General features: G+C 37.7%; 1 protein-coding gene across 3 annotated transcripts in view; it reads right to left on the minus strand.

Moving 5' to 3' along the window:
• CNTN5 (contactin 5) overlaps positions 1-6,343 on the minus strand; it is a 983,906-nt gene that overhangs the window by 858,505 nt on the left and 119,058 nt on the right. For all 3 annotated transcript variants that reach the window (XM_019530289.1, XM_019530290.1, XM_019530292.1), the window contains exon 2: positions 2,747-2,878. The gene's annotated coding sequence lies outside the window, so the exon portion shown is untranslated. The remainder of the gene's footprint in view (positions 1-2,746; positions 2,879-6,343) is intronic.

Here is a 6,343-nt window from a genome sequence, read left to right on the forward strand (position 1 = left end):
AGCTGGAAAAAAGCTCTTTACAAGCTTTCAGGCACAAGATATCACATCTACCCAAAGAACATTGCTTGCCTTGTCCTTAGAGTCCAGGGTTGGGCAAAATGCGGCCCAGGGGCTGGATGCCGCCTGCCAGGCCATTCTATCTGGCCCACGGGGCCCCCCAAAAATTTAGAAAATTAACATTTATCTGCCCTGGGCTGCCTGTCATGTGGCCCTCGATGGCTTGCCAAAACTCAGTAAGTGGCCCTCTGCCCAAAATAATTGCCCACCCCTGGGCTAGGAAAAGACAATATAGCAAAAGCATTAATGCATTGTGCAGCAGTAACCCTGAGTGAGAACACAGTACTAGCGGCAAAGGCAGGAGACATAAAATAGAGCAGGCTTGAGTTTCCTCTACTTCACAAGAAGGAATGAGGTAAGTACAGTGATTGAGAAACAGGGGTAACTAAAAGGTCTTTTTATAAGCCTGTTATTGACCTGTACCAAACACAGCTGCAATTGTGGCCTGAAAAGTCTGCCAAGGTATAATCTTCTTTTATGTGAGTGGAATCAGAAGAAACATGCTTTTTGTTTCAATAATTAAAAACCATGTAAATACTTCTGTAAGTGGCAAATTTGGAATTTATTTTCAGGTGCTGAGGGAGAGATCTCTGGCCAAAACTCCCTCATGAGAAAGCACCAAGAATTAAATCATAGTGTATAAGGTATCAGGAAAGAATTGGACTCCATTGCCTGGTATTAACATAAGGAAATGTAAAACAATGCAAACTTGAAGTTGAGGCTGGCAATCTAAACACCCAGATAGCTAAGTCTGAAAGAGGTCAGTTTTAGATGCAATCCCCATAAATGATTTCATCTGTTTAATGGCAGAAATCACATTCTCGATGCAAAGACTGCTGAATGTAAAGAGATGATTAGAAATGCCTGTGTTTTAGATCTCATCTCTAACCCAATCCAAAAACAATGAATTTAAAATGCTGCACAGTAATATTTGTGAACAATGATTTCTTTTTTTTGTATTGATGCTATTAAACCTCTCTCACCAGCTGGACACTAATATTCAGAAGGAGAGAGATTTTTTGTACTAACTCTTGGAAATCCTGCCATTGGTGTAATGTATGGGAATGCAGTGATATTGGCAGTTCTCCAACTATAAATCCTCTTTTTTTCGGTGGGGGAATGAGGCTGAACCAAGTATGTACAATTACGTACTTCTCATAACCTCAGGCTTGTCCTCTTTTTTGTATATATGTATTATCCTTCAATAAATCCACTCCTCTAGTGGGGCAAATACACAGATGTCTCATTAAGGTAAACTGCCAATCTTTCAGCTGAAAGCTTTGATAAATTCAATGGCAGATCAGTTGCAAGAAAATGAATGAAAGTGTGTTGCATTTAAAGTGACACTGTGAATATACTTGTTGGGTTCATCAGTTCTAATTCAGTTATGTCTTTTTGGAGTGCACTGTCTCATTTATTTCAATAGCTTTCTATTTTCTAATATGATTCTCAATTAGTTCAGTAGGCAGGTAAAACATCTGACATTCCAGCAATGAACTATGCACTTCCAAACCTGTTTGCACAGGCACATGTTACACTTTAACAAGCTCTTTATCCCCAGCCTAGAATACTGGTTTATTAATAGGTCAACATAAAGGCTCCTCTCAAAAATTAATTAAAGGTGTTTTGAACTACATGAATATAACTCATTCAGCTGCTAAATGATGAAGCACAACAGTTAGCAGGTAACTGTAGACATTTATTCCTTCATCCAATTCAGTCTGCTGATACTTCTGCAATAAAACTAATAATATCCATCATCCATCTAGATAATAAGCACTGGACACAAAAGTTGCTGTTGTACTGCACAGGTTTGCATTGTATTAGGTTCTCAGCAAGCAGAGCACAAGTCACTTGTTTCATTAACATGGCATATTGACCTTATTTGAACACTTATAAAACATCACTTGAACTTAATTTGAGTTTGCAATAGTAATTGTTTCAATAATGGGTTGTTTTAAATGATGTCTAACTCTATACCAACTATATAATTGATCCAATAAAAGATACTGCCCTAAGAAATCATTGTCTTTCACATAATTTCTGGAGCATCACAGCTACACCATCACTCTTATACTACCATATACAAATATATGCAAGTGGCAATTGCCCATAGGAATCAAGTTTCTAGGCATTGACATGAACACCTCCCTGCTAAGCTAGTATCTGAACTGAAACTTTACAGCTAGAAACTTTTACAGCAAAGAACTACATCCAACCAGATTCAGTCTTTTGAGAAGAATGAAGGCCATTCTGCATATTGTGTTTTAGGCCCACAACTAACAGTCTTTAGTGACAGCATTTTAATAACTAGTTGTTATTTAACATAACCTAGCAACTTTACTCAATTTGAAGAACAAGATGTTCAGTGAGCTGAGGTAAGAGTCTGCAACAGTAATTAACAATATAATTTCTAATAAAGTAGTATGTAATTTAGACCAATTAGACCAAACCTATTATGGATACATATCAGGATTCGCAAAGAAGTTTCTAGGACTTTTTTAATGGATACTCCCCTTTTCAGAGTACTCACCAATTTATTCAGGCAAACATTCTAATTACTGTATGAATCAATCAACTTTTGCACAGCAATATTCTCTCTCTGGCTTTAGTTTTGTTAACACATAACTACTTAGGCTTAGTGATTAGCACATACAAAAACCAAATTGGACTAAATATCCAACTGTACCTTAGTTCTGCTGTTAGCTGTATGGATGGTTCCCTCCAAAATGGAAATGGTCTCAACAAAATAGTCCTTGTAAGTGTGAAAACTGATGAAAGCAAGGTGCTGAGTGAAAATATTAGAATCTTTTCAGGAAATCTGTTGAACAGAAAAAAAATACTATATTTTTATCTTATATATGCCACTTCCCATCGTTTAACCCCCCTTGCAATGTAGAGACTGTCAGTATAGTTGTTGGATTTTCAGTTATGTTTTTTCTGGTGTGTTATGAAAGATATTTGTATTGGCCACTGATCTAAAGCCAAGATACATTTCTTGTTTTGGGTATGCTTTGCAAAAGTGCTTTGTTTTGTGGAAATGCGAAAGAAATCCCTTTAAATGGAAAAACAAATAGAAGTATTTCTGCCTCTTTCTAATGGTCACTTAATGGGTGTGGAGGTAGGACTTGAAAGAAGTGGGTTTGTACTACTAGTCTCAAGCCACTGAATCCAAAGAAACAATAAATGAATACTAATTCCTTTTATTTGGAAATAATTATATTGGCCTGCGGGGTGTATTTCTCCTAGAACTGTCTTCTCATTTCTTTTATAAGACAGCAATATTCTTTTATTTATAACCACTTTTAAGAAATGAACAATTACAACAGTAGCCTCTTATTTTGATTTCAAATGCCTGGTTTGGGATTCATAGTTTTTAAGACCAGAAGGGATCTTTGTTATCACCTAGTCTGACCTGTAAAACTAAGGACATGGGATTTTCTTGAACTATTCCTTATTTAAGCTACAGAATCTCTTTTAGAAAGATATCTATTTCATTTTTTCAATTACCAGTAATGACAAACCGCAACACTTAGTAAATTGTTTTAATCGTTAATTACCCACACTTAAAAATGTACATACTCAGATCAAATACATCTGTGACTCTAAGCAGTTTTGCTAGCTCATTGACCAACAAAATATCAATGCTTTGTCAGAGTCCATGTTGGGTCCCTGTCTCAGGGCATAGTTTATTGTATAAACAAAAAAAAATGCAACAATATGCCAGTATTACATCATTCATCTATATAACAAGAGCTCCATTTCTAGAGACTTTAAAAAAAATGTTGTTCTGACCAACAGTCTTGCACAGTGACCCCTCCAGTCCCTGCCATTTGTCTTAGAATCCGCTATATCTGAGAGCTGTACTTGTATGGGGGCTATAACACCCTATTTCTATTTTAGATACTTAAGCCCAACGTTCATTAAACCAAATTCAAAACTCCCATCTAGCTTCCATTTAATCCTGTCCTGAGAGGCCTTCTGCATAAATTTTGATATTATCAAGAAATGGTTTTGTGAGTCAGCTTCTAAGCCTGGTATTTTCAAATCAGCTATTTCCCATCTATCTTGCCACAAGACTACTTTTACCAGCTGCATCTGGTCAAAAGGCCATGACCTTTTCTTTGGTAAGTGTATTTTGCTTGTATCAGGCTTTTTTGTACTTCAAGACTGAATTGTGGCACTTTCTTTATATCACTACACCTTAAAACTACTGTGAGACCAAAGCTAGTGCAGAATACAGAATTTCACTCACAGAACAGGGCATCTCACAGGGAGCATATGACACCTGCTCTGTTTTTTCAATTAGCTGGCCATTGGTTTCCAAGTGGAGCCTAAGGTCTTACTAGTTACCCATAAGGCCTCAAGTGATTTGGGAGTGACTAAAGGGAACTGGCTCACCAACTTGGTTAGATGAACATCTTGCTGGGGTCGTTTGACCCCAGTACTCTTTCCTGCCATGGCAGGGGGTCGGACTAGATGATCTGCCCAGGTCCCTTCCAACCATAGAAACTATGAAACTATGAAACTTCATGAGATCCTATCGTCAGTTCAGTGCTGCTGAAGTTTAATTTTACTTGCTATATAATAAATTATGTTAGGCATAAAATAACTATGGCATAACGTAACTTTGATAAGTATTTTTCTACCATTTTACATGTAAACCACTTTTTTTTTCTTATCACAAAGGTTAAGGTGTATTATTTTAAAATGTAGCTACTGATCTGGAGCATTCAGCTGGAACCTTCTTAACCAGGACTGATTTTCAGGGAAGTCTAGCAATGGTGGGACCACAAACTGTACCACAGATACATGGAGTATGACAGACTTGAAGGTGCTTTGTGACACCCCTCAGAGGTGCCCTAAAGGGAAGCTGAAAATGGAGATTCAGCATTAGTGTAGCAACTAGCCCTGACTAAGTTCACAGCTGGCCTGGGGAGCACTACACATCTTACTCCATAAGCTTTCTGAGGACTTTGTAATCTGTGGCAACCTGTGAACAAGTGGCCCTAAGTGACTTGTTCAGAATCAAAGGTTGAGTCCTTTGGTGTCTTTTAATACTTTCAGAAGGAGAACAAGAACTGGTTATGCTAAGTTACTTGTGATGTAAACACATGTTGACTAAGAACTGGACTGCTACCATCAAATTCATTTCACAGAAGCCAAACTGCTAGCAAGAAATCATCTTAGGTGAAACAATCATGGTTAACTTTGAACAGGTGATCTACTTGTGTGATGGCCATCCTGGCCAACACAGTAGAGACTGAACTGACGAATCCCAAGGCTGACAGTCTCTACGTTTTGAGCTGATTATCAGGCTTGCTAGCTGGGTACTGTAAAAAAAAAAAAAGTTAAACTTGGTTGATCAGACAAAGAGGACAATTCATAACACACATTTTCCTGTGCATTACGCCTGCTTAAAATATTTTAAGCAGATGTTCAGTGAAATAAAGATAAAAAGTGCAGTATTGTTTGAGGAAAAGTCTGAGAAAGGAACCTCAGGTCATTCAGTAATTTTGATTGTTGTATTAAAATAGGTTCCTTAATAAATGCTTCATCTAATAGACTTAAGAAGGAACCCACCACAACTACCTACCATGTGCACCTTTGAAAAGTTTTAATAGTAGCAGTAGGCCCATGCCATACACATTTTGCATCTAGAGTCAGAACTCCCAGAAGCTTGGTTGGGATGAGCCCTTTGATTTTGGTTGGTTGTAAGCAATTCCTTCCTTTAGGATAGCTATCTTAATCAGGAACTGAAAAACTGCAGAGAAGAACTTGCAGGCAACAAATTAATTAAAGGCAAATGAAAGTTCAGGATGTGTCAGATTCCTCAGCCTACAAGGACATGAACTCAGTGCCAAGACTCCCTGAGTGTTGTGCTGTGTGGGTGTTATATTTGGTACAGGATTGGAAAACCAATCAGAGATCCAATTGTGATTGATATGAATATTAATATGAACACAGTGAATACCGGAATAGTTAATTCAAGGAAATCTTCTAGTTGTTGAAATGTTTCCTCTATAGAACATACAGCCATGGAGAACACTGGAATTTCATAGGTCAGGTGATATAATCTGGCTAACATAGACTATATCTACTCAGCCCTAGATAATGCTATGCAAAAGTACCTGAACTAGCTGTGAACACACAATATTGTGTACTGGAGTTGACAGAGCACAAAGCAGCACCTCAGATATACAAAAGCTCTGGAATGGGAAGCAAGTTTGCTATGTTAGTGCAGATCTGCATCCAGGCTAATAAACTCTGCTTTGCAGCAGAGTGA

Source organism: Crocodylus porosus, unplaced genomic scaffold (assembly GCF_001723895.1).
Source record: "Crocodylus porosus isolate Cpor-Errol unplaced genomic scaffold, CroPor_comp1, whole genome shotgun sequence".
Lineage (NCBI taxonomy): Eukaryota > Metazoa > Chordata > Crocodylia > Crocodylidae > Crocodylus > Crocodylus porosus.